This window comes from Ambystoma mexicanum, chromosome 8, assembly GCF_040938575.1.
Source record: "Ambystoma mexicanum isolate Mex_15411 chromosome 8, UKY_AmexF1_1, whole genome shotgun sequence".
Taxonomy (NCBI): Eukaryota; Metazoa; Chordata; class Amphibia; order Caudata; family Ambystomatidae; genus Ambystoma; species Ambystoma mexicanum.
This window is the reverse complement of record NC_090929.1, coordinates 1,394,383,157-1,394,409,685: the sequence shown is the minus strand read 5'-3', so window position 1 is coordinate 1,394,409,685 and position 26,529 is coordinate 1,394,383,157. Positions and strand designations below refer to the sequence as shown.

At 47.2% G+C, this 26,529-nt stretch overlaps 1 long non-coding RNA gene across 1 annotated transcript; it reads right to left on the bottom strand.

Annotated features, from left to right (window-relative positions):
- LOC138473790 (uncharacterized) lies at positions 1-26,039 on the bottom strand. The gene is made up of 3 exons (XR_011268916.1): positions 25,814-26,039; positions 2,641-2,857; positions 1-311 (listed from the first exon to the last, which is right to left on the bottom strand). It is a non-coding gene; the product is annotated as an uncharacterized lncRNA (long non-coding RNA).
- Positions 26,040-26,529: the final 490 nt, after the last annotated feature.

Genomic DNA, 26,529 nt, shown 5'->3' with positions numbered 1-26,529 from the left:
TGCAGAGTTACATATACTATTTTAATGTCCAATACAGATAGCTATCTGGCTTTCAAGTGCCTCGCAGTGTGTACCAGCAGACACCGTGAGGGGAGAGAGTGCTGGACATTACAAGTTTTAAGAAACAAACACAATGGATTGCAGCAAAGGCACACGATTTCAGCTGTTCAGCGTTCAGTTCCACTGTTTGACCAAGGATGAAGCTATTGGCGCAGACAACATCTGAATTGCAGTTCAGTTCAGCTCCTAGGTTTCTTAGCGCAGGACATTCTGATTTTGGCGTGTTGACATAGTCCAATGTTCAGTTTGCTCTGCTCGAGGCAAAAACACAGTTTAACATGAGGCAGAAAACAGGAGTTTAATCAATATGGCAGATGATTCTAAAATGTCAGCAAAGTCAGCTTCATTCAGGTTCATTCTAACACGTTTTTCAGTGTGATGCAAATGTGCTTAGGCCAAGGTTCATTATCAGGCGGTATTATGTGAAATATGGTTTTACAAACCCTTCTTTTGGCGTAAGCCAAGAGCATTTGCTCAGACATTTTAACTATACAGAGACCATATATCGTTGTCAGAGCAACCTGAGTCACTGGTTTCAGAGATATCAATTGCCATTAACTCATTGATGGTAATATCCTGCATTACTAAGACATTGGTAGTTCTTTCATTCATATGTATCTTAGGTCCTAGTGTACCTACGCCTTGTCCACAACATCCTTCTATCATAGAACAAATGACAGGCAGACATTGTATACAACAACAGCAGAACAGAAAAATGCCAAGGATTACCATTAAGACTACAAAGATTTTCCAACCCCAAGATTGCAACAAGCCCCAGAACCATGTGCTAATATTCCAGTTTCCCCCTGGGACATGTACTTTAGTACTTAAGGTATGTAGATTCTGAATTGCCTTAAATATGGTGGGAGAAGAATCGGGTACAAAAACACAGCATACAGATCCCACCATTTTGCATACTCCACCACACTCAGCTAAAATGATGTCTAACACCATCCTATTTTGCAGAGCCACTAACCTAATTGCCTTCTGTTCTAACGTCATGTTATACAAAATATCAGTGGTCCTATTGATAGTTTTCTCCAATACCCTTGCTCATTTTCTGACATCTTCAAAATTCATTATCTGTCCCCAGAATGGCATGAAGGATTTGGCAACATCACCCAAGACTTGTGAAGGAGTTTCACCATTCTCATCCCGCCTGAGATGAGTTTTAGAGACTTTGGTGGTGGTGGCAACATATACTCCTGGCAGCAATATACCAAAGTAACAAGTACCCTCCCAATTTCTGGGCAACCACGGATAGGCCTCATTGCTGCAAACAAAGTAAACAGGGTCTCCTACATACAAAGGCTATCCTTACTGGTTAGAATTGCAATGTTAGTACAACCCTCGAATGTACCCATTGTTTGAGAACCTTCTCTTTGTATGCAGAAAGGAATGGAATTGGGACTATGATTGATAGCATAGGAGGGAGGCATGGCATCCCTATTGCCTACGGGAGCCATCTTGAAGGAAATCAATGACTGAAATGGTCTAGAGAGTCTGTCAGAAGGCCTAATAGAAGCAACATTGAGCTTGCTCCTATTCGAAAACAAAGGGCATCCTAAAGGTGTGAAGACTCGCTTTTCAAATTCATTAAGATTAGTCCCATCAAAATTCCTGGTGACACTATCATTCCAACGGCCAAAGAATAGTGCCCTAAGCAAAGCGTAGCAAGCTGTAGATAAAGGGAGAGGATGAATATACCAACCCAGTCCCTTTTCCCCATGTTGTGACAAATGCGAATACACCCAGCAATTCGTTGGCATGGGTTGCATTCATAATCCTTAAAAGAGTGTTATTATGATAACCCCTCTGTGTTGGAGGTCTCGAGGAGGAAGAGTGTGCAGATGCACATAAGGTGGAGACACAGTGGAGATACTTGTAGTCGGTAACAAGACATGAAGCGGATGCACATTTTCTAGATACCAGAACCCAAATGTCAATGTAATCATAAAAATTGCTGCTATTGTAACCAGTAACCATTTGGTTCTTGAAGATCATGACCCTTGACGGGCAGATTCATCATCAAACAAGTGATCAACATCCTTTCTAGCACGATTGGCTTTTACAATGGGCATTGTTTCGCATTGTCCATTATGAAGCCTCACTGTTAGGCTTTTTTAGTTCATCTGGAAGTGGCCCCTGACCACGTGGTTTATGTCGATTGAAGGTAACTTTGCCAGTCCCTGCATCTTATTTGATGCAGCAGAGGAATGAAGAAGGACTGGCTCAACAATGGTTTCTTGTGGGCACAGCCTAGTTCTGCACTTTCCTAACCTATTTACATTAACGTAAATGTCAGCAACTCTAAATCTAAATCTGATTCCTTGGTCGCAGATCATACCTTGAGACTCCAGGAAGCAGAAGCAAGATCGCTCGATGGTGAAGAAGAATTTGAAGAAGAACTTGAAGAAGCAACAATCTCCCCAGGCCCCACGGGCTCAGGAAGGACTTGTGTAGACAAAAAAGCAGTCTCCCCGGGCCCCACGGGTTCAGGAAGGATTTCCATGACACCCTCTGTGTCGATTAGAGCATGCTTGTTGTGAGCATCAAGATTAACAATTCCGTTCTCCTCACCTTTGTCGTAGGTGAGAGGAAAAGGAATCCTCTTCACGTGCATCGCGTGGATCCAGTTCTTCTTTCTTACCACTCTTACGGCGGTCTGCATGGTCAAGAGGACTTGGTGCGGTCCCCTCCAGCAAGGTGCTCTTTCGAAGTTCTTATTGAAGACCCATTGGCCAGGTCAGAGTAGATGACCTGGACGCTTGTATTTTACTGGGAGTGCTTCTCGCACCTGTTGGTGAATCAAATACAAGTTTAGAGTTAACTGGTCACAATAGTCAGAAAGAAGCAAATGTTCAAAATTCTTCAACAGTTTGGTTTTGGTATGTTCCATATGTTGGCTGGTCTCCCCATGACAATCTCATAAGGAAAGAGCCCTGTCATGGATTGTGCAATCGTCCACATTGTAATAAGGCTATTGGTAAGGCGTCAAGCCGTTTCAAATTACTATGGGCACAAACCTTTGCTATCTTGTTCTTCAATATGCCGTTGTGGCATTCTACAGGTCCGGTACTCTGAGTGTGCCAGGCCGAATGAAACCGTTTATCAGTCTGTAATCCCGCGCATACTTGCAGGATGACATCAGCGATACAATGTGGACCATTATCAGACCAAATGACTCTCAGCAAGCCAAACCTAGGAAAATATTCCTTAAGCATGGCTTTCGCCATTGACATTACTGTGGCATCTTTTAGAGGAAAATCTTCAACCCATTTACTGAAGGTACAGATGACTACTAAAACATACTTATAGTTCTGACAACGCTCCACCTCAACAAAATCAAAATGCATAACCTCGAAAGGCATGGAGGTGCAACCAAAACTACCCTTTGGTGTCAGTGTTCCTTTTCCAATATTATGTTGCAGGCATATCATGCAACTTCGGACAAGTCGCTCAGCAGTTTTTAGAATATTAGTGTTATACCAGACGGGATCTAACAGTTTGCAAATCTTTTTGGCACATATATGCGTTGGACCATGAGCCATTGTCACCATGGCAGTAACATAGGCATTGGGCAGCATCCATTTTTGATTTTCATTATCCACCCTCAGTATCTAGACTTGCTGGACCCTCAGCCCAGTGTTTAATTTCATCTGGAGTAGCATCAGCCTGAATTTCTTTTATACAACCAATTCCTTCATCTATCATACAAGTGTCAGTGACCCCTTTTGTTGGATCTAACATGTACATTTTGGAATGCAAACCAGTGGTAGTCTTTTTGGCTATTCTGTCAGCAAAAGCGTTTCCTTTCCCCACGTCGTCCGTCACTTTCTGGTGGGTGGCGCACTTCATTATTGCTAACTGCGTAGGAAGCACAAGTGCTGAAAGTAACCAAACTATCAGAGTGCCATGCTGTATCTTTGTTCCATGCAAGTTAAAGAAACCTCTCTCACCCCATAGTCGAACAAAGTTGTGAACTACCCTGAAGGGGTATTGGTTGTCCGTATATATGTTCACACTTAGCCCTTCATAAAGTTCACAGGCTCTAATCAATGCAATAATCTCTGTGGCCTGTGCAGAATTATGCAGAATTCGTTTGGTTTCCACAATAGTGCTTAATGTGGTGATTGCGTAAGCAGCAGTGGATGTACCATCCGGAAGTTCAAAGCAGGAGCCATCACAAAATAGCTCCCCTTGTGGATTCTTTAAGGGTGTATCACTTAAATCAATTCTGCCCTTAGTTTCTTGTTTTGTGGTATAGAGGCAGTCATGTGACATCTCGTCACTACAATCAGTTTCTTGGTGAATAGTTCGGCCAGATTTAATAAGCAACATCTCTTAATTTGGATATGCGGAGCAAATAGAATCAGCTCGTTCCTTGTTAGTTGTGCTGATGTGAGATGGTGTGTCTGTGTTCTGTTTAATAGAACGTCTACGGAGTGGGGTACCATCATGGTTAAAGAATACCCAAAACCATACCCTCACTTTGTTTTGCAGATGCAGTGGCAGCAGCTACAGCTCTCAAACATCTCGGCAAAGTGCATGCAACAGGGTCTAAAGTGGAGGAAGAACAACCGCATGCTCGATTTTTACCCCCATGTACCTGTGTTAAAACAGCCAAAGTGCATCCATCACATTCATGCACATACAACATAAAGATCTTTTCATAATTTGATGAGCCCAAAACTGGTGCTGAACACAACGCAGCCTTGAGCAGATCAAAAGCATTCTGGCAATCCTTGTTCCACTGTAAAGGCAAAGAAATGCCCTTCTTTGTCAATGCCAACATAGGTTTTATCATGAATGAAACATTTGGGATCTACTGTCTACAGTATGAAGCCATCCCTATTAATGCTCTGACCTCTTTCTGTGTTTTTGGGACAGACATACTAGAGATGCTTTGTATCCGTTCGGGTGTCAGTCTTCTTCCCTCCTTCGGCAGGAGATAGCCTAAATAGGCGACCTCCTGTTGACAATATTGAAATTTTTTTAATGACGCCTTATGCCCATGCTCTGCTAAATGAAAAAGCAGCAACACTGTTCCCTCCTTGCAAGCAACTTCAGAATCTGCAGCTAGAAGCAAATCATCTATGTACTGCAACAATGTGCAAGTAGAAGGTAACTCAAGCATATCAAGTTGTTCTTTCAATGCTCTACTATAGATGCTTGGACCCTCAGTGTACCCTTGTAGCACATGAGTGAATATAAACAAGCGTCCCCCTAGGTTGAACGTGAACAAATATCTGCTTTCAACATGTACGGGAATACTGAAAAAAGCATTTTTCAAATCCACAACACTAAAATGTGTATCTGTGGCTGGAATCATGGTCAATATTGTAGTAACATCAGGTACAATCGGAAACTGTGGAGCAACAACCTTATTAATGGCACGCAAATCAATAATGAAATGAAACGGAATCACATTATCCCCTTTTTTATAAACTGATAGAATCAGACTATAACACACGCTCCCTGCAATTTCCTCAATCACACCAATATGTATAAAAATCTGAAATAATAGTCTTCAAAGCCTGTTCACCTTCAACCGAAATCTTATACTGCAAAATACGCAGCAATTTGACACCAGGTTTCAACACAATTTTAACTGGCTCAATTTGTAAAATGCCAACGTCATTATCATTAACTGCCCATAGACATGTCGGAACCTTATTCAATTCAGGCAGTAACGGTCTAGACAAACATTGTGTAACAGAAGTTTGTTGAGGCAAAATCGTTAAGTGCACTCCATCCAGAGAACAGTAAATTACAGCGTTCAATTCTTTTAATAAATTTAATCCCAACAAATTTTCACCACAATTTGTCGTCAAAAGAAATGGACATGAATCAGTAAATGGTCCCAGTGAAATCGGTACTGGCCGAGATACCGGACTAACCACTGGTGTACCAGAGAACCCTACAGATATGTTGTTCTGCCCTGACAGTGGAATATCTGGAACCTGTGATTAATCAATAGAACACTTCTGTGCTACTGTGTCTATCAAGAATAGATGCTCCCTATTCCCCACCTTCAATTTAACGTACAGCCCTTTCTGATCGACGGGAATAGGTACAGGTTCCAGACACTGCTTTGGGCTGTCCTAACAGTACATAATCAAATGCGAGATCCTCAGAAAAATAGACAGTTGAAGGATTATCAAAAATGTTCCCACTATTAACACTTTTTTGCTGAATGTCTTGTGAATGTGTTTGTTGATTCTGAGCAAGCTGACTTCTACCAGGACCCCCTATCCCAGGACGGCCTCTGGATCGTCTACCCATGGCACCATATGTGCTATTCGATCTCTACAGAAGGATTCGGCATTGTGCTCGCCAATGACCGTCCTGTCTACAATATGCACATTGGTTCATGTGTACAGGACCCAGTTGTGCATTACCCTGTGGTGTAAATTGACCTCTAAACTGTGTATTCCCACCTCTGGCTCCTCTAGCAATCTACTGCAACAATACTCTAGTTTTCAAGTCTCCCTTCTTCTTTTCTACTATCTCCTTCTCTGTATTAACTCTATTTTCATAGTACTGAGCCATATGTAATCATTCAGATTGTTATTTTGCTTGCCAAGTGCTCTCAGAAGTCATTATCTGTGATTGGATTTCAGGCAACAATCTGCGCACAAACTTGTCTACAAAAGCCTTTTTCCTGACTCTGTACTCAAGTCCTGACCACTAAAATCTGAAAACACTTGCTCAAATCTAAATCTATTAAAATACTCACTTGCACCCTCTGACTTCAATTGTATGCAAGCCATAAGTTTATCCCATATGATTCTTTTCTCAGGAACCAGAGTTTTCAATTTAGCTACTATCCTGTCTGGCAACATCAATATCACTTGTGGCGGTTTCTCACCAGCATTCCTTTCCCCATCTATTCGTAGTAAGTTATCCCATGTATCACCCATCCCTACCTGATCATATAAGTTCTAATCTAGTTCCATAAATCAGCAGCTAGGATCACAGGAAACAGCAAATCTATATCACTCAGCATGAAAACTGGTGAATTCAAGATATCACCCAGGTGAAAACTGATGAATTCAAGACAGATTCAATTTCTTTATAAATTCCTCTTGGATTTTTGTTAATATCTGGAATTGTTTGTCTAATGGTATTCACTTCCTGTCTAGAAAATAGGACATGAACAAACTGAGAAACATAATGTTCTTCAATATTAGTAGCAGGCGTTCCTGCTGCTGCGTCAGCTGGAATTTCTACTTTCGGAACAAATGTCAGAGGAACCTCTCTCATCATCAATTGTAAGTAAGCAAATCTAAACGTTTATTAAGCAACAAAGCTAAATCAAGCGATAAAGTAATTAAAGCAGTATCGGGCGAAAATGCTCTCTTATAAATGACCATCAAATCTGCAGGACAAAAAACCTTTCTCTTCATAAACTCATCTTGTAGATACTCTACCATCACCTGGAACACTTTCCTTTGCATTGCCGGAGCATACTGACTAAACGTGTCATGCACTACAATGGCAGAAATTGAAACATCCTAAATCCATTGAAGAGCGTCTCTTGTGCAAATGTGCATTTCTTCACTCATTGGTTTCAATGGAGGAAGAAATTGTTTCTGCACATATGAGGCTTCCCATCCATTACCATCCAATTCATCTCTCTGTAACCGATTTAGCTCCCTTTAAAACTCAAATACCTTCTCAACATGTTCATGTACTTTCTCTACAGTGTCCTTTGAGTGGGCAAGGACATTCAAATCCCTCAACCCCTGTGGGACATTCATGTCCTTCAAATCACTCCATATATCAGTTAAATGCGTTCCCATCCGTTATTTCAAAATAGTCTGTTCAGGAATACTTTGATGGACAGAAATCACAACTAAAACAGCCGATTAATCGCCCTCCTCTATATATGTTTTAGCCCATGTATGCAATTCTCTTTTTCTAGCTTTAGATACTGTACCACGACTCACTATTCTTGAATCAACTCCCGCCCCTTCAACTACTACAGGTGGAACAGAACCACTTGGTAAGGAGTCAATAGGTAACAAAGGCAATACCGCTGGAGGTGCAGACGGAATTAGGGGGGCGGCAACTGTCGGAAAGGATGGAGGTGCAGGAGGAGGAGCAACAACAGGAAGAGGAACAACAACAGGAAGAGGAGGAACTACAATGAGAGGAGGCACAACAACGGGAGGAGGCACATAAGGAGGAGGTATAGTGGAAACATTTCTATGTTCATTTAAGAATGTATTAATCAACTCATCTGAGGCATGAAAATCCTGAGACAGATATATCTTTTGCACATCAAGTGAAAAAGCCCTATCCATACTTCTAATAGATTCTGACTGTTTCTGCTGATCATGCAATAATGCTTTTTCAGTATTCGTCATGTGTCTACGCGCATGCTTTTCTTTACTTTTAAGTTGCTGCATAGCTTCCTTTCTCCAATCTTTAATTGCATCAAATGCTGCAGGCCTAGCCTTTTTCTTCAACAACGGAGTCAGCTGAGAGTCTTTACTGATCTGTGCTATGCTGGTGTGCCTGGATCCAGCTATTCCTGCTCTGCTGCTACTGCATGGAGGAGCAGCCACCTGCTGATCTACTGCCTACAAAGACTCTGACTCTCGTGGAGTGAACGCAGAGTCAGCTGAGTCTTAGGGGCCGATTCATGGAACAAACGTGCGCCGAAAATCTATGCGCAAGCAGGCGCAAGCACGAAAAAACAGGCGCACGTGCACACGTGCGATTCATGGAAGTCCCTGCGCGTGTTTTCCTCGGGATGTTCGCCAAACCCGTGCATGGCGCACACGTCACTGAAACATCCCGAACGGCGTGCGCAACGCGCACAGTGAAAGCGCACAACCTCGATGCACACACCAAAAAGGGGGCGGAACACGGGGCTTAACGCGCGGAATGGGGAACAACGAGCAAAAATAAGGGCGTAACTGGGATGTACTGCTGGGAAGCAGACGGAACGCCCACACCCACGCGAACCACACGTATTCATGGAATCGAATAGGGTAAAGCCGCGCACGGCCAAAGACACGCACAGGCCTAAACACGTCTGCCACACGAAGGCAGGCGGTAGCGTCCCTGCGCATCACAAAAGCGCCAATATACAGCAATGATGAATGAATGTCCCATACTGCTATTGTGGCTGGGGTTTGCGTGAAGTATTACGTGTATCATGGGGGTTCGCGTGAAGTATTTCACGCGATCGGGCCTGGGGGAGCGGGCTACGTGTATTACGGGGGTTCGCGTGAAGTTTTTCACGCGATCGGGCCTGGGGGAACGGGCTATGTGTATCACGGGGGTTCGCGTGAAGTTTTTCACGCGATCGGGCCTGGGGGACCGGGCTACATGTATTACAGGGGTTCGCGTGAAGTTTTTCATGCGATCGGGCCTGGGGGAGCGGGCTACCACTCACCGTCTGCCTTGCGTGTAGAAGAACGCATAGCCAACACCCGCTGCGAAGTAATAGCGTGTGAACCCCAACGGCTGGAAAACACACGCACCGCACCCCACGAAAAGCACATACAGAGCAATGTAAAGGCACTTGGGATCTACAAGCCCTGCCAGGGAAACGCCCATGCGCGAAATGTCACAGACGCGCTTACGCACTAAGGGCCTTTGGTCCAATGAAATCGCGTATGCGTGCTGACGCGCTTGCGCGTTAATGGCCTTTGGTCCAATGAAATCGTGTATGCGTGCTGATGCGCTTATGCGCTAAGGGCCTTTCTTCGATTTACACGCAGACGTGCAAGATTTTCACGTGCCAAATCACTCCGTATCAAGCTGGCCACGCGTAAGCACACGGAAGACCATGCTCCTGCCCAAAAGGCCGAATTACTGCCCCCCAGAGCCCCGAGCAGCCTCCCACGAGCCATCTGCTGCTGCCTGCCTGCCTGCCTGCTACCACCGTGCCCTGCTATTTGGTGCCTGCACATCAGCCATCTGCAGGGGTCCATTTGCTGTGTCCACCCCTGCTGGAACAGAAGACTCCCGACTGGGATACCATCGCTCCACAGCCCAGCCCCAGGGCCCAGTTGCCAACCCACTCCTGCCTCTGGGGTTGCCATGTCGGGCACTGAAACATCTGGCACCACTGACAACCCCCGGCCAGAGAGGCAGAGGGGCACCAGCTTCACTGCCACCAAAGTTGGTGTCCTGGTGGAGCAAGTCCTGGGGCAGTATGATGCCCTCTTCGGAAGAAAGCGCGCCAACAAGGAAGGACGGACTCAGATCTGGACGGACATCGTGACTGCCATCAACGCGGAGGGGGTGGCAGTCCGCGACTACCAACATGCCAAGAAGCGCTGGGATGACTGCAGGTCCAGGACCCTCTTGAAGGCCCGGCGCCTCGTGGAGGGGGGCCGGGGCCGCATGAGCACCATCCAGATGAGGGTCCTGGAACGCGTAGGCCCAGCGCTCCACGCCCAGATCCTTGAGAGGCAGACCCGTCTGGAGTTGAGCGGTAAGTGGCCAAGCATTGCTCTGTGAGACAGGGCATGTCGCAGTGTGCTGGTTGTCTGATAATTGCCTGTATGTGTGACATAGGCCATGTATGCATGTGTGTGTGCAGGGACGTCATGCATGTGAGACCAGTAATGTGTGAACCACACGGTTGGTGCATGTGTTCAAATGCAACATGGGTTGCCCTATGCGGAATGGCCACATGAAAGCATGCCAGTCTCTGTTCCTGGACATAGGTGGGGGTGAGGGGTGGGTGCTGATGCCATGTACATGTATGCTGTCCATGTCTGTGTGTCTGACCTGTGTGTCTGTGACTTGTGAATGCCAGGGATGCATGACACATGTCTGTCGCAATGTTCAGGTTCACTGATGCAGCCTAGTCATCCTTGTATCCACTGTGTCTGTGGTGTACGAGGCCAGATGGATGAAACTAGGGTGAAGTGTGTGCATGTGATAGGCATGGCCCATGATGCATGTGAGTTCCAAAACAACATTGTATGTTTCAAGAATCCCTTGGACATGTATGCTAATGTCCATAGCATGCGCCATGCCTGTTACCGCATGTGTTTTACCTGCACTGAGCCATGTGTTGTGGAGGGACATGATGGAAGTGATCTTTGACAGTGCCACTCATCTGCTATTGCTTCCTGTCTAGGGGACCATTGTACAGTACCCTGATGCTTGTGTTCTATGTCTCCCTCTACACAGCGTCACGTGAAGAAGAGGGCGGAGACGGCTCTGTGGAGCAAAGCGGCGGGGATGCCCCCACGGCTGCAGCGGAAGGGGTGGGTGAGCCCCCACAGGTTCTTGCAACGGCGGAAGACAGGGTGGAGCCATCCAGGTTGGTGGTTTCCACAGTGGAGGAGGAGGCCGCTACTGAGGCGCACATGGGGCCTGGTGGGGGCATCCCTGCTGGTGCAAGTGTTGAAGTCCAGGGGCAGGGGCAGGAGGCAGCACAGGTCGCCGTGGAGGGGCCTGTGCATGTCACTGTCCCTGACACTGTGACTGCACCACCATGCACCAGCAGGGATGCCCCATCCCAGGCCCGTCCGCAGGTAGGGGGGATGTCCATGTCATCTGACTCCCCTCCACCTGCAGACGAGGGCACCCCTGGCCGTATGGAGAAGGTCCCGATTGGTGTCGCGTTGCGCACAGGTGCAATTCGTGATGAGGTGCGTGCTTCCCGGGATGAGCATGCACGTCATCACGGAGAGCACCGTGCCGATGTGGCCCAGTTGGGATCGGCCATGGTCGGGGGTTTCCTACATGTGTCGGCCAATCTGGCGACCCTCTCCTCCTCTGTGGAGACTATGCACCAGTCGTTCTCCATGCCGTCTTCCGGCCCAGATGCCACCAGGGCCCCCTGTGGACCTGCCCCGACCAATGCAGCCGGCTCGGTGGGGATCCCATCCCTGCCACAGTCGGGAGTCGGAGGTCCAGCAGGGGTGGACACACCAGCAACTGGACCCCAGCAGATGGAGGATGTGACGGCATCATCGGGCAGGGCACGTGCACAACGGCATCGGTGGATTCCATCAGCTTGGATGCCGTCATGCTGGCACAGGCAGTTGCGTCGGAGGCAGCGGCAGGCTCGACGTGGGAGGCATCATGGCTCGGGGCCATCAACATCAGGGGTGCAGGCATCGGACGGAGGGCAGGAGAACCCTGGAATGGGAGTGGCTTTCGTGTGGGAGCGGTTGGGCCAGCAGATAGGTGCGGAGCAGCAGCGGGCAGAGGAGAAACGGCTCACAATGGTCAGGGCGGAGAACTCCATGCGGAGGGCGCTGAGGCGGGCTGAGTGCCTCGAGGGTCTTCGCAGGGAGTTGGAGCTGGACACTGCTTTATCCCTGCGAGACCTCGGGGCCAGGGAACATGCCCGCCTCCAAGCCATTGAACAGGAGTTCGATGATGCCCTGGCCCATGACAACATCCAGTGAGCCGTTGGACTAGCCCGCTGCCGGTGTAAATAGTTATTTAGTTAGTGTTAGGTTTCCTTTGTTTTTGCATTTTCTTTGGACCTTTTGGACAATGGGCCACATTTTTGTATATAGTTATTTTTTATTAGGTAGTGTTGTTAGATAGGTTTCATTTCTTTTTTTGGGATCATGGACCCTGGCTTGTTCACCTGTACATAGTTCACTGTTGGATTTTCTTTTCTTTTTACAATTTACCCAGGGAGCAATGGCTTTCAATTATAATTTCCCATTGGATTTTCTTTTGTGTACTGTGACTTTGGACACCATTCCTTTGGATTCTGATTTTTGGTTTTGCATTTTTTCACGGACATGCTTCTTTTTACTTTTTTACATTCCCATTTCTGTTTGTTTATTTTTGATTCAATTCATGTTTCCTTTAATACATATTTTTTTATCAAACTTCAATGTGTAGTATCATCTCATTGGTTTCATGCATATCATGATATGGGTTTTGAGATTCACTGACACCCATTGGGTGTATGTGAGGGACATGTGTTCGTTTCCAAACTTGCAATTGGTGTTCTATCATGTTATTGCCATTTCTAAGTGGGTGGATGCAATACTCGCAGGTGCCCCACAGTGCTGGGGGGTGGGGGTGCAGGGGAACATGAGTTGGACATGGGTGGGGGCCTGCTGGCAGGTGCCCCACAGTGCTGGGGGGTGGGGGTGCAGGGGAACATGAGTTGGACATGAGTGGGGGCCTGCTGGCAGGTGCCCCACAGTGCTGGGGGGTGGGGGTGCAGAGGAACATGAGTTGGACATGAGTGGGGGCCTGCTGGCAGGTGCCCCACAGTGCTGGGGGGTGGGGGTGCAGGGGAACATGAGTTGGACATGAGTGGGGGCCTGCTGGCAGGTGCCCCACAGTGCTGGTGGTGGGGGTGCAGGGAGACAGGAGTGGGGGCCTGGTGGAGGGTGCCCCTGACTGCTGGGGGGTGGGGGTGCAGGGAGACAGGAGTGGGGGCCTGGTGGAGGGTGCCCCTGACTGCTGGGGGTGGGGGTGCAGGGAGACAGGAGTGGGGGCCTGGTGGAGGGTGCCCCTGACTGCTGGGGGTGGGGGTGCAGGAAGACAGGAGTGGGGGCCTGGTGGAGGGTGCCCCTGACTGCTGGGGGGTGGGGGTGCAGGGAGACAGGAGTGGGGGCCTGGTGGAGGGTGGCCCTGACTGCTGGGGGGTGGGGGTGCAGGGAGACAGGAGTGGGGGCCTGGTGGAGGGTGCCCCTGACTGCTGGGGGGTGGGGGTGCAGGGAGACAGGAGTGGGGGCCTGGTGGAGGGTGCCCCTGACTGCTGGGTGGTGGGGGTGCTGGGAGACATGCATTGTTGATCAGTAGTGCAAGGTGACATGTGGCTTGGCTGGGGGGCATGCCCATGGTGGATGGGCTGCCTGCGGGACATGAGCAGGGGTGCAGGGTAGTCCCCCGTGGTGTGGGCTGCCTGCAGGGGGCGTGGAGGTTGTAGAGCGAACACCTGGGAGGACCCACACGGCCAATTCAAGTGTAGTACTCCCCAGGACCCCTGAAATACACGTACCCTGCTGAAATCGCGTGTGGAACTTCCCGCGCACCCCTGAAATACATGTACCCTGCGGAAATCGCATGTGGAACTTCCCGCGCACCCCTGAAATACACGTACCCTGCTGAAATCGCGTGTGGAACTTCCCACGCACCCCTGAAATACACGTACCCTGCTGAAATCGCGTGTGGAACTTCCTGCGCACCCCTGAAATACACATACCCCGATGAAATCGCATGTGGAACTTCCCGCGCACCCCTGAAATACACGTACCCTGATGGAATCGCGTGTGGAACTTCCCGTGCACCCCTGAAATACACATACCCTGCTGAAATCGAGTGTGGAACTTCCCGCACACCCCTGAAATGCACGTACCCAGTTGAAATGACGTGAGGTACTTCCCGCGCACCCCAGTGATACACGTAGCCCGCTTGCTGTGCTGGTACAGGGTTAGCGCAGCCCTTTGCGCTGGATTGGGGATTTTGATGGCTTTTCCCTGCACAAGAGGCGTTCTTGGGGGCGTAACTGGCGCTGCTGCAGGGTCGCTGCGCCACTGTGCGCCACGGCTGGTTTTCGTAGCTGGAATCCATGAATACGCTGCACGCGGAAATGGATTTTAGCGCACGCGGCTGGCGCAGGGATTCGCATGCGCACACTGTGCGCCAGCCGCGTGCGCCACTTGTGCGCTGAATTCTATGAATTACCCCCTTAGAGTCTTTACTGATTTGTGCTGTGCTGGTGTGCCTGAATCCAGCTATTCCTGCTCTGAAGCTCCTGCCTGGAGGCGGAGCCACCTGCTAATCTGCTGCCTACAAAGACTCTGACTCTCGCGGAGCAAACGCAGAGTCAGCTGAGTCTTAGAGTCGTGAGGAGGAATGGAGGAGCCCGTCGAGTCAACCATCATCCATTCCAAGACTCGTCTCCTTCAACCTTCTCAAACACGTTTACAATTGCGAAAAGGCATGCCTGGCCCTTACACTCTTGGTAATGCGACGGTTTGATCAACAAAACAGAAAGTAAGTGTATGTTCTGTTAGTTCTGAACACGATCAAGATTGTGATAGCATTTCTTGTGTGCCTAGCACCTTAACTGTGCCAAACGGGAAATGTAACTTGCAAGCTCAATCCCAACTAAAACCTAGGAAATCTTCTGCACACATTGAGCAAATTTTAAATCTTAACACAAACCAAAATGACCCCGATGTAAAGACATGTGCGCACTTTGATTGTCAGAACCCGGACTCTATAGCATGCACCGCTCGGACATTAATGAAGGATATTTCGACAGGAACTCAGACGGGGCTGCGGAGGCTTTAAACCCGGTCCCTTCCTCTCAACATAATTGGGGTCGGAACTCAGAAGATCATTTAAAAGATTCTTGCATGCCTGATTGTTTAAGTCTACCTTCCTTGAGTGTGCTTGCTCGGCATGCTCTCAGGGTGTCGGCACGCTACATAGAGAGGAACTCGAGTCATAAAAGAAACGTGACTCAAAAAGGGTCATCGGCTTCGAATTCACCATTTCCTCCGGTCTCGGAAACCCTGATGCCTAGGAATGCGAAATTTTTTGCTTGTACAGGTGGAGCAAGTAGCCCCCAGGTTGTGACTCAAAGAAATGATCCTCATGTTGGGATCTTGGCCATAGTTGAAATGGCTAATGATGATGCGTATCTAGAGAGTCTACAACGTGTCATGTTTGCGAATAGCCAACACGCAACAGGAATGGATGAGGTGTTTGAAAATACGAAATACCCCTTGGCCCTAAATAACATATGTGCTTATGTGTCAGAACCAACTTGTATGAATGGACTGTCCAATGTACAGTATAACACTTTGAACGCATCTGACGTGGGTGAATTGTTTAGCGACCAGACCTGCATGATTAAGCCAATGCCGCTCATTACGACAAATTCACTGGATCTAGTAAATAAACTACTACAAGATTTAACCAATTTAAATCAATCAAGGTCTGAGAAGAAACTTACGGATCAAAATGGAATAGAGGCTTCTAATTCAGTAATGTGCGCAAGCAAAAGCTCTTTGGTAAACACGCCCTATACTTGTGCCATAAAGCGTAGGCGGTTGGACGACAGTGATTCCACTGGGATTAACTGTTCTCAACAAAGCACGCAAAAAAAAGCAAATGTACAACAGCGGAACCCCATCCATAAATCGCCTGGGAAAGAGATAAATGGGGTTAATAAACCTAAAGTATATTTATCTTTGCGCTACAGCAGTGGAAATGATTCTACTTCGGACAGCTGTTCTACTGAATCATCGATCATTGAAAGAGATCTCCCAAAAATAAGACAATTACAGCATAAAACTCATTCTTGTAAGACTGTGTCGTGTCCACTTTTAGATAATGATGTGAATAATAAAATCGTCCAAGAACTGCAACCGATTTTAATATCGTCTATCACCATGACTATGTGTCCGTTCTTAAAGATGTACGAACAGCTCAAGGATAGTATAAATGATATGGGCACCTTGATTGCTTTAATGAATTAGAAAATGATTGATTTGGAACGGGATAACAATCTCTTCAAACAGACAAGTTTTGAATTGACAAACAAAATCGAATGTTCTCTTGCTGCTATAGTGGATCAAAAAAGAAATAATAGTGAGGACAAAAGACTGCTTGGCAAGCCGAGGTTGCCAAGGAAGCACTTGCCTTGTTAAAACCACATAAATGCACTGCTAGATCATCAGTATGCAATCCTTAGATAAACAGTACTCATGTTACAAGAGAGATATACAACGCTATCCCTACAAATGTTACAACCAAAATATCCCAAACAGAGAAAACTACTAACTTTGTGGAAATTCCTTTGATAACAACAAGTGGCACAAAAGTGGCAAACTTAACACCTCAAACACAACAAATAACGAATCTTGTGAAAGCTCCTTTGACAACAATAAATGGATGTGAAAGTCAAACAATTACTCTAGAGCCGGAGTAAGACTTGATCAACTAAGAAGTGATCGTGCTCAGATCAAACACACATATGAATGAATCTGAGCCAATTTTGAAGGAAATACCAAAACAGTTGACATGTGAAGCGAAAATTGGGTCCTTTGTCAAGGCCTTAAAAAGCGCACAATCTGCAAGCAACTGTGCTAATGGCGACGTGCAAATTCCGTCTTCGTCTGAAGTGTCAATCGCGAGGCAGACAAGTTTATATCAAATTGCCCGTGGAACAGACTCTGCAAAGATTGGAGTTTTCCAGATATTTAATTATAAATGTAACCGTGTGAAGAAGCCAGTCAAAGTGGAATCAGTACACACCAAGACAGCAGTTGAAGTGAAATTATCACAAACTAAGAAATCAAAAAATGTAAAAATGAAGAAAGGTAGTATGACTTACAACTCGAGGAAGTTCCTGCAAAATATTAAAGCTGTATACATGACTTTACAGGCAGAGTCGCTTCAAGACTTGAATGGGATTGTATCCTTATACGAATCGGAACTTGAACAGCTACTCCATGGTCAAAACGGCAACACAGAGCAGAAAGAACAAGTATGCGCCATTGTGAACAAAACTGACCATGTTGATCTAACTGCTGTCGACAAGGAACTTTCCATTAACTCAACTAACCTACTTGACCTCTCAACTTATGGAGATGCTGAAGAAGATGATTCTCATCCGGCTCAAGATATCACATCAAACATGACTGAAGAGCCTCCAATTTTAAACGTCCCTTTGTTGGCGGTTGCAGAAGGGCAGTCCTGCGTGTGCACCTTGATTGAGGTGCCCTCAGCTAGGGAAGTCAGCTTGATAATGCCTGGCAGCCTTGTGTTTTTGACAATGGCTCAAAAACGTGATAAACTTACGGGTGCTCAATCGTGTGCTACCCAGGCTAAAACTAATCAAAACGCCAGTCCACAGAATTTTTCTAGTTCACTGGATTTGATTAATCAGCCATCCCACAGTCTGAAATCTGAAAAACGTACGCAAAATAACTTTGACTTTGCAGGCAAGAATGGTGGTAGGCGTGTGGGCCACCTTAAACCGGTGTCATTGAAAAAGGACAAGCAAAATATTGTTTACTTTTGGAACGGATTGAACATAGCTCCGATGAGTTAACCCTAACCCTAAATCGGCTAAACGTACTGAAACTTTTACATTATGTTCCAACCCTGCATATGATCAAGTCAAATGACTTCAAATTTGTGGATTTCCACATGGAGAAACAAAATTATATTATAAAACTACATATAGACTCAAGAATTATCTGCAACACCTTACTTGAAGCAGCTCCAGTATTGATTTCCATGGGCTTCAACCTTACCGAAACGCACCCGAGGAACGCCCTTGCAGTTGAGAAACCTGAATTGGTAGTAAAAGAACCAGCCACGAAAAAGCAAAACTTGCATGAAACTAATGATGCTGACGTGCGAATGTGTGTAACACATAAGGTTGGCCACTCACAAACAGGAAACTCTACTATTGTGGAGCATGTAGGAAAAAACTCCTTGACTCCCAAAGTTTCACTATCGCAGCCTCTGGATCAAATCAAAATTACTTTTACCCTGGGTACCAAATTAAGATGGCATGTGGCGAATCTTCAAAAATGTGTGAAAAAGACTGGAGCTGGTTACCAAAAACACTGGGTGACCAATCTAAGAGTTAACGCCAAAATACGAATTGCCGAGAGTGAATCAATATAGGTTGTTGGAATACTCGCGGCTATGACCATTTGTCTAAACCTTACAAAATCTAGACATTATATGTGTAAAGGAAACATGGTTGTCGGTATGTCCGAGTATTGACAACTTTGAAATTGCATTCAATCCAGCAATTAAAAAAGCCAAGGGTCGACCTATGGCTGGCCCTATGACGTTAGTACGAAAAAGTTCTGGCTATATAATCATGGAAACACATAACTGTACACCGTATATCCAGACACTTTTGTTGCAGGCAGAAACTAACACTAAACGATATAAAGAACACCTTTACATTATTAACATCTACTGGCAACATAAAGCTTCTGATGATTCTTTGTTTATTGATCAAATTACAAACATCATCGACTGCATTTATGAGAGAAGAGGCTGTGAAAATTCTGTTATGTGGAGATCTAAATATAACTTGTCTCGACGGAACTGGGAATAAACAGGAGAAAGCTTCAGAACTCTCTAAGATTGCACAACAATGGTGCATTGAAATGGAGTGCATAAATATGTATATACTTAATGGGAATACAAATGGAGACATTACTGCAAAATCTACTTGGAAGAGAGCAAACCAGGAATCCATTCTAGATTACTTCTTTGTCTCAGAAAGTATGCACTCCAAGGTACAACAGTTCCATGTAAAATATATGCCTGATAGTGACCATAACTTGTTAATTGCATCCACCACAGTGTTAATCTGGAAAAATGAAGAGAAATGGGTCTATGACTTAACGGTTGAATCTAACTGAGTTTGCCTAAGATTAACTGAGGAAGAGGCCAAAATGATAAACTTTGCCTACCAAAATGGGACTTGTCATCTGGAATACCAACACATCCTTGCGAATTATAAAGAAAAAAAAACAAGGACTCAAAAATGGTCACTTTTCTAATACCCATGTATTTGATATTAAAGTTCTTCACCAAAAGAGAAAAATGAGAAGTGATGTCACAGTATGTAGCAAAAATTACAGCTGTGAATATCTGAAGAAAAGCAAAGCCATAAAACAAGGTTATAAGAACTGGCTTAAGATACACAAAAGTATGATGAAACAAAGGGATGCGGAAGCAATGCTTGCAAAAATGAAAAATAACAATAGACGTGAGTTCTGGTCTTTAATCAACAACATATCGGGCTCACAATCTGCCTTGTAAACAAATATGGTAACAGAAACTGACTGGGTAACTCATTATAAGTTGCTGTATACGAAGAAAAGTGCATCACAAGATCCACCTACTCAGACATTAAAACACTAGGGCCCTCATTACGACCCTGGCGGAAAGTGACTGACCGGACCGCCACAGCGTAAATAGCGTTTCCGCCATTGCACGAAGGAGCAAAGTGCGGCCCATTCCGACCCATCGGGCACGAGCACCACGCCATGGCGGAAGTGCAAAGTCCGCGATGGCGGAAATGACCCCAAAACGGCCCACACCGCCGCCGTACGGCGCCCTAGGTGCAATACCGCCACCCATCACAGCGGACACCGCAGTGTGCGCCTACCGGAAAGTACGGTGACCGGAAATATACGGAAACGGAAGTTAAAACATGGGCCCGGAACGGGAAACATCCCGCCGTACACCTATAAAACCACTAAAACCACACAACCACTAAAATCACTACCCTGAAACACACCCCAACCCGTCATCCACCCTAGCGAAACCAAGAAAAATGGGAAAAGTAGCGAAGAAAGCGTGCGACCGCAAGCGGCAGGTCCACTTCTCCCGTGAGGAACTCACCGTGCTAACAGAGACCCTCCAGGAGAATGCTGCCGTCGTCTTCTCCACGCAAATGACCAGGACGGCACTTGCAAACAAGAAGGCCATATGGGCTCTGGTGGCACAGCGGGTAAGTGCGGTGGGGACCGCACCCCGCACCCCACAGCAATGCCGCAAGCGATGGGACGACCTGCGGATACGCGTCCGCAGCATACTCTCTGCCAACCGCAACATTGCCACAGCCACCGTGGGAGGTCCTGAATCACCCATCAAGTTGACCCCCTGGGAAGAAATCTGTGCCTCCACCATCGGAATGGAGAGCATAGAGGGAGTCGGAGGGATGGAGAAAGGAGTGCAGACATCCGAAGATTCAGGTAGGTGGGCCAAATAAAACAATGCCAAATCCACAAAGTCCATCCATGTGAAGTACCATGCGTCCACATAGTGCAACAGAAACACATGTCCAGGAGAACGTCCACACACATCGGCCTGATAGCGCACGTTAAAACCCACAATAAATACATAAATAATTAGAAACCCCTAAAACACGCACTACACGTGCAGCAGGCACACCCTAACTGCAGGCTGCCAAACAACTGCACCCTCACTCCACACACAAATGAAAGCACCTCCAAGGCCCCGACCCAAAACACCCTCAGGTACCACCCCAATGCATGTGATACAATGCCATTCCAATTCCCACAGACCCATCAATAACCCTCGCCCTCCTTTACTCCACCACAGGGTCCGATCCAAACGACGAGCTTCAGGACACCCCTACCAGCACACCTGCAAAGAGGGCCAAGACCAACGGCCAAAGACCCTCCACCTCAGCTGCAGGCATCAAGACACGGCAGCAGCACAAATCAGGTGGCAGCACAGAGGAGGGAACATCAACAGGCACCCCAGCAGCCAGCATGCCCACAACACCACCACCACAGGTCCCCCCAACGGATGCCACAGAAGGCACTGCCTCTGGTGGCAGCAGCACCATAGGTGACACCCCATTGATGGCAGCATGCTCGGACACAGAAAACGGGGATGTCGAAGTCAGATCCATCCATGACCTGTCCCAATCCCCCTGTCTGTCCCATCCCGTACAACATGAGGATACCACGCAGGGGCACCCACAAGACGACGACTGGCCATCCCCCACAAGCCCTGTGGCAAGGCAACATGAGGACAACAGCCCCTCTGTGACACCCCCGCAAATGGCCATGGCCCAGCAGAGGCAACAGTCCCTCGACCAGTTAATCGTGCAACAGCAGCAACTGGCCACGCTCAGGGCTGGACTGGGAACCAAAAGTGGCCCTGGACATTTTTTTCAAAGTGGCCCCATATTTTGCCGAAGGAGTGAGCACAGCGTGTGAGCCCAACCCTTCTATGAGGAGATTGCGAGTATCCCCTAAGAAGATGTTGAATAGAATGTGTTCAAATTATTGAATTTAAACCATGTTCAAATCATATATGGATTTAAAAAAATCATTTTTTAAATAAGTTCATGATCTCGCAAAGTAGTTCTTCAATCGACTAGATGGTTGCCATTAGTGGCGGCTGCTATCATAGGGCGGCAGGGCGCCACCCCCCCCTCCCACCAGGACCCCCACCAGTGACTCAGTGTGTTAAACAGATTCAGAAGATGTTAAAGTTCTTCTGAATCTGTAGCAGCGCAGGGGCGCTGTGGAGACAACCTTCTATTGTCGCAACCGGGCCAGCCCATGAATAGGATTCCTATTCATGGGCCGACTGCAACAGCGGGCGCGTCCCGTTTTACATTGCTCTTGCCCATAGTAAAGTGTGTATAGCTCGTAGCCATTTCTGTGTATCTATCTTTCTATCTATCCATCTTTTTCTGTATACCTCTTGTGCCTATGTGGAGTAAACATGGGCATTTTTTGTCAGTACGTTTATATCGTAAGCTCACCTGCATTTTGAGCTACATGCTGTGACAGATTCACTCATAAGGGGCTAGCAGAGTGAGACAGGGGAACTTAGAGGGTACCTTCCCCATGTCCTATTGTGATACATGTGTGATCATCCAGCCTCCCCACCTCAGAACCTGCAGCGAGAATGATAAAGGAGGTAGGGAAGGAATCTCTAGAGCGTAAGGGGTGGAATTTACGGAGGGCAAAAACATATAATGGAGGGAGTGATTCCTGGCATGGTCATTCATTGAATCATTAGCCTTTCATCCTTCTGAGGTCGATAATGGAGTACCACTCTGTGGAATAATAATGTCTTCTGTTATTTCAGCACTCTGAGACCTATGGGTGTGTAGCGCTATATAAGAAATGTATTATTATTACTATTATGTTGAGGCTTGATTAAAGTGAGCTGCAAGAGTTCCCATGAGAAGGTGTTTTGGGCGGGGAAGGACAGCAACTGGGTGGGAATGGCCATAGGGATTAACATGGCCATAGGCAGTCAATGGGTGGGTAAATAACCATAACATTTAAGTTGTTCTGTTCTGTTTTTGTTTTATAAATAAGGCAACCCATTTCGGTGGGGTGGAGGGGCTAATCCTTCAAATGTAGGGAGGGTAACTGCAGGGACCTTGGGGACAGGGCAAACTCAGTGGTATGGGGGCATCTAAGTTCTTTACCCATTGTAATGAGACTTTTCTGGTGCAGCTTCAATGTTACAAGCAGTTAACTCCCTAATTCACGTCTGAAACCATTTTAGTACTACTCTGAGCCTATGTTGCCCTTTCTCAGACCAGTCTCTGTACACCATAGTACCAGCTATTCTCAATACAAGCTGCTGTAAAATACACCATCACACTTGCACACATAAGAATAATTTACCACCATTAGTATATTAAACCTAATGCTTTTTGTCATATTTCAGTGGGTTTTTTGGACAGTAAATTGCACATTTTGGAGGCCATGTTTCAAATAATTCCACCCCTGGAGTGGTGAAGGCTTGCGCACTGCGCGCGCATGCTCACAAATTGCCCCGGGGAAATTTACGCCCCACCAGGTTTCAAACTCACCAGCCGCCACTGGTTGGCATATACCCAGGAGTAGCAGGTCCTAAGCGGTCTCCAGCTATTCTCTGAAGAGCAGGATCTTGAGTCCTGTGTTGAAATGCAGGCGCATTGAAGCCCTCAGTATGGTGTTCCAGTAGGCCGGGGGCGGGCACAGCAATAGAAGGCCTGTCTCCTGGTCTAATCTCGAATCGTGCAATGGTCTAGCATTACACCTGAGGCACAAGTAGACATGTTACAGGCAATGGTTGCCTTATGTGTCATGCAGCCAGTTTTGATGAATGTCCAGGATGGCTGGGAAGTCTCCTGTGTGATTAATGCATGCAGCAAAAACAGCACAGATGTCTGAATGGCACACACCCCCATGTCTCATTAGTACACTCTTTGACCACTTGCGTTCACTGAATACAGACAAGTCTTGCATTCAATAGTACACAGACATGGCTTTGCGCACGGCAGTGTATATTCGAATGGTACACATTGGACACGACTGGAGGACCCCCACTGTGTGAGCCATATACTCATACATTGAACTGTACATGTCCAAATGATACAGATCATAGCACGAGTATGCGCTCAACAAAAACTGTGCATGCATCTGAGCTCCCCAAACAGTGCATTGCTACAGAACATGCAGTGTGTACATGTGCATGCACTGACATGTTACTCCATGTCTGAGTGAAGGAATATGCGTGTCATTTAACACAGGCTGCATACTTGATTGGGACACTCGTTACAAGGACCCAGGCCATGTGCTGCATGTGCTATCATGCCATGACATGCCACAAACAAGGGCCCAGCTGAAGGCTGTGATGCGTGCTTCCTCGAGTCATATGGATATGCTCTGTCATGAGACCACATCACACACTCAGCTCAATTCACTAAAAAGAATACTGTTGCTTAGTCATGCTGAGGTTTTCTACTAAGCAGAAGCACCGGCTTATGTTAATGCAACATAACATTCCTAGTTCTAGGGACGTCGAGGTTACAATGCAAATCCTAAAAAGGATAATGATTTGTTATTTATATGGCGCTTTCGCCAAAGAACATATTTACACACAATCATCATAGAAACTGAAATTGGTACTCATTTATGGACCTCAGATGAAAGGCTGAGCTGGCCTTGCCGGGATTTGAACCTGCGGCCTGCAGATCGCACATAGATCACAGCAGCAAGCTCTCAACCCACTGAGCTATCTTCAGGTTAAAACAAGCCAATGATAGGATGAGGTTCAGGGAAGGAAGTCAGGCCCTCCAGTCAACGTGCATAATAGGTTAGCCCGCTTGCTAAGGTCGTTGGGGGATAAATAAAAAAGCCAATCACTGCGGGGAGTATATCATATGCGACTGGCAACATGAGCCAATCACTGCCCCAAAGCCAGTCACCTGATGTCAGTATCTCTGTCCCTCCATGCACCAAACCCAGCCAAATAGTCACACCAGGAACCTCACAGTGGCGTCTAAGCCTCTCAGTGCACAAAAAACAAACCAAACGCGATGGCAAGTCCTTGGTATAAATTGCTCGAAAACATGGGAAGAAGATCCAGCTCGCATATAGGCATAATTATAGCCAAAAACAGCAGCAACAAAGCAATGTCTTCGCTATAGACAGAAGTAATTAGCTTAAACACCAGAGAATCTCACTGCAGCAAATGACGGAACGTCGCATTGCATCAAGCCTAGCCTTGCCATAATAAAGGAATGTCCAATATTCCCCTGCACCAATCATAGCCACATGGATCAATTTCTTGGCCTCTCGTTGAACTACCCACTCAGAAGTACAGGTGCGCAATTCCCGTAAGGTGCTGCAGTGAAACATAAAATGTATGAGAACAGGAGGCAAATCACTCGGCGACCAACTATGAAAGAGCTACTGTAGATTAACGGAGCACAGACAGTAGAGGGATGTCAAAGCGTAACAAGGGGAGGCACGGCTGCTAAGCATGGGCTTGGGAATGGGGTTTCTGGTGGAGACTTATCGGAGCCCTGTGAGAAGCCGGAACTGTGTGTCGGTATGTTCTACAAGAAAGGTGGTACAAACAGTGTGCTTGGGGCTCAAATGGAGCCCTTCATTTGTAAGGGTGGTGAAGTGTGTAACGGGGTTGCACTTGCCACTGGAGCAGTATCCTGGGATGCCAGCAGGCTGTAGTCGAATTTATAAGATATGGGGAAATGGGTAAGAGGGAGTCCAGGTTTCCCGAAACGTAAGGCAGTCCACAATGGTTGGCGCCATTAGTCGGTAACTGACACTTTATCATGTAATTTACAAGGAACAGCAACTAAATACGACTGTGACAGCAGGGCTAAGACAGGCAGTATAGCCTGCTGTGCTAAGACGCCGGGATAGGGCAAAGCCCAGAATGCAATTGGCCGGACCTGCACCAGGGCATGCATGGTGCAGGAAGAAGGGGACATAACATCTTGGGACCTGCTTACCGAAATCACGCCATTGCGAAGAAGACCTCGTCGCCGCTGCCCTGGCAGTGGCACCGGACACCAAACACTTCTTTGCCCGCATTGTCGGCCCGGCTGCAGCAGCCGGCCCTGCACCTGACCTGTGTGCTGTGACGCAATGTGTGTGCAGGGGCAGGCAGGGCACGTGCGGTTTCGGTTTCCTGGTGCCATCGCAGGCAGCCCTCATGCGCAGGCGTGCAGGCGCACAGCCCAGCCCTGGAAAGAAAAAAGAAATGCGCAGGCAGCGTCAGCGTGCTGTGGGTGGTGGCAGACGGCAGGCAGCCAATTCATGCAAACCACCCAGGTGGATTCACGCGACGCACATATCCATATCCTTCCAAGTCAAAGAGGCCCTATCCACAGAGGCCTACCGGGGGATGTCCCGGTGTCCCAGTGGGACAGTCCAGCCCTGGCCACGCTCCTCAAGGACCATGCCGATGAATGTGGGGGCACTAAGGCAGACATAGAAACATCAACTGAGACACTTAGGGCACAAATGGAGAGAGGTACAGAGACGCTAAGGGCACAAATGGAGAGTAGCACCGAGAGCCTGAGAGTCCAAATGGAGAGTAGCACCGAGAGCCTGAGAGTCCAAATGGAGAGAAGCACCGAGAGCCTGAGAGTCCAAATGGAGAGAAGCACCGAGAGCCTGAGGGGGGAACTGCATGCGACGTCCAAAGACGTATGTGCCGAACTTG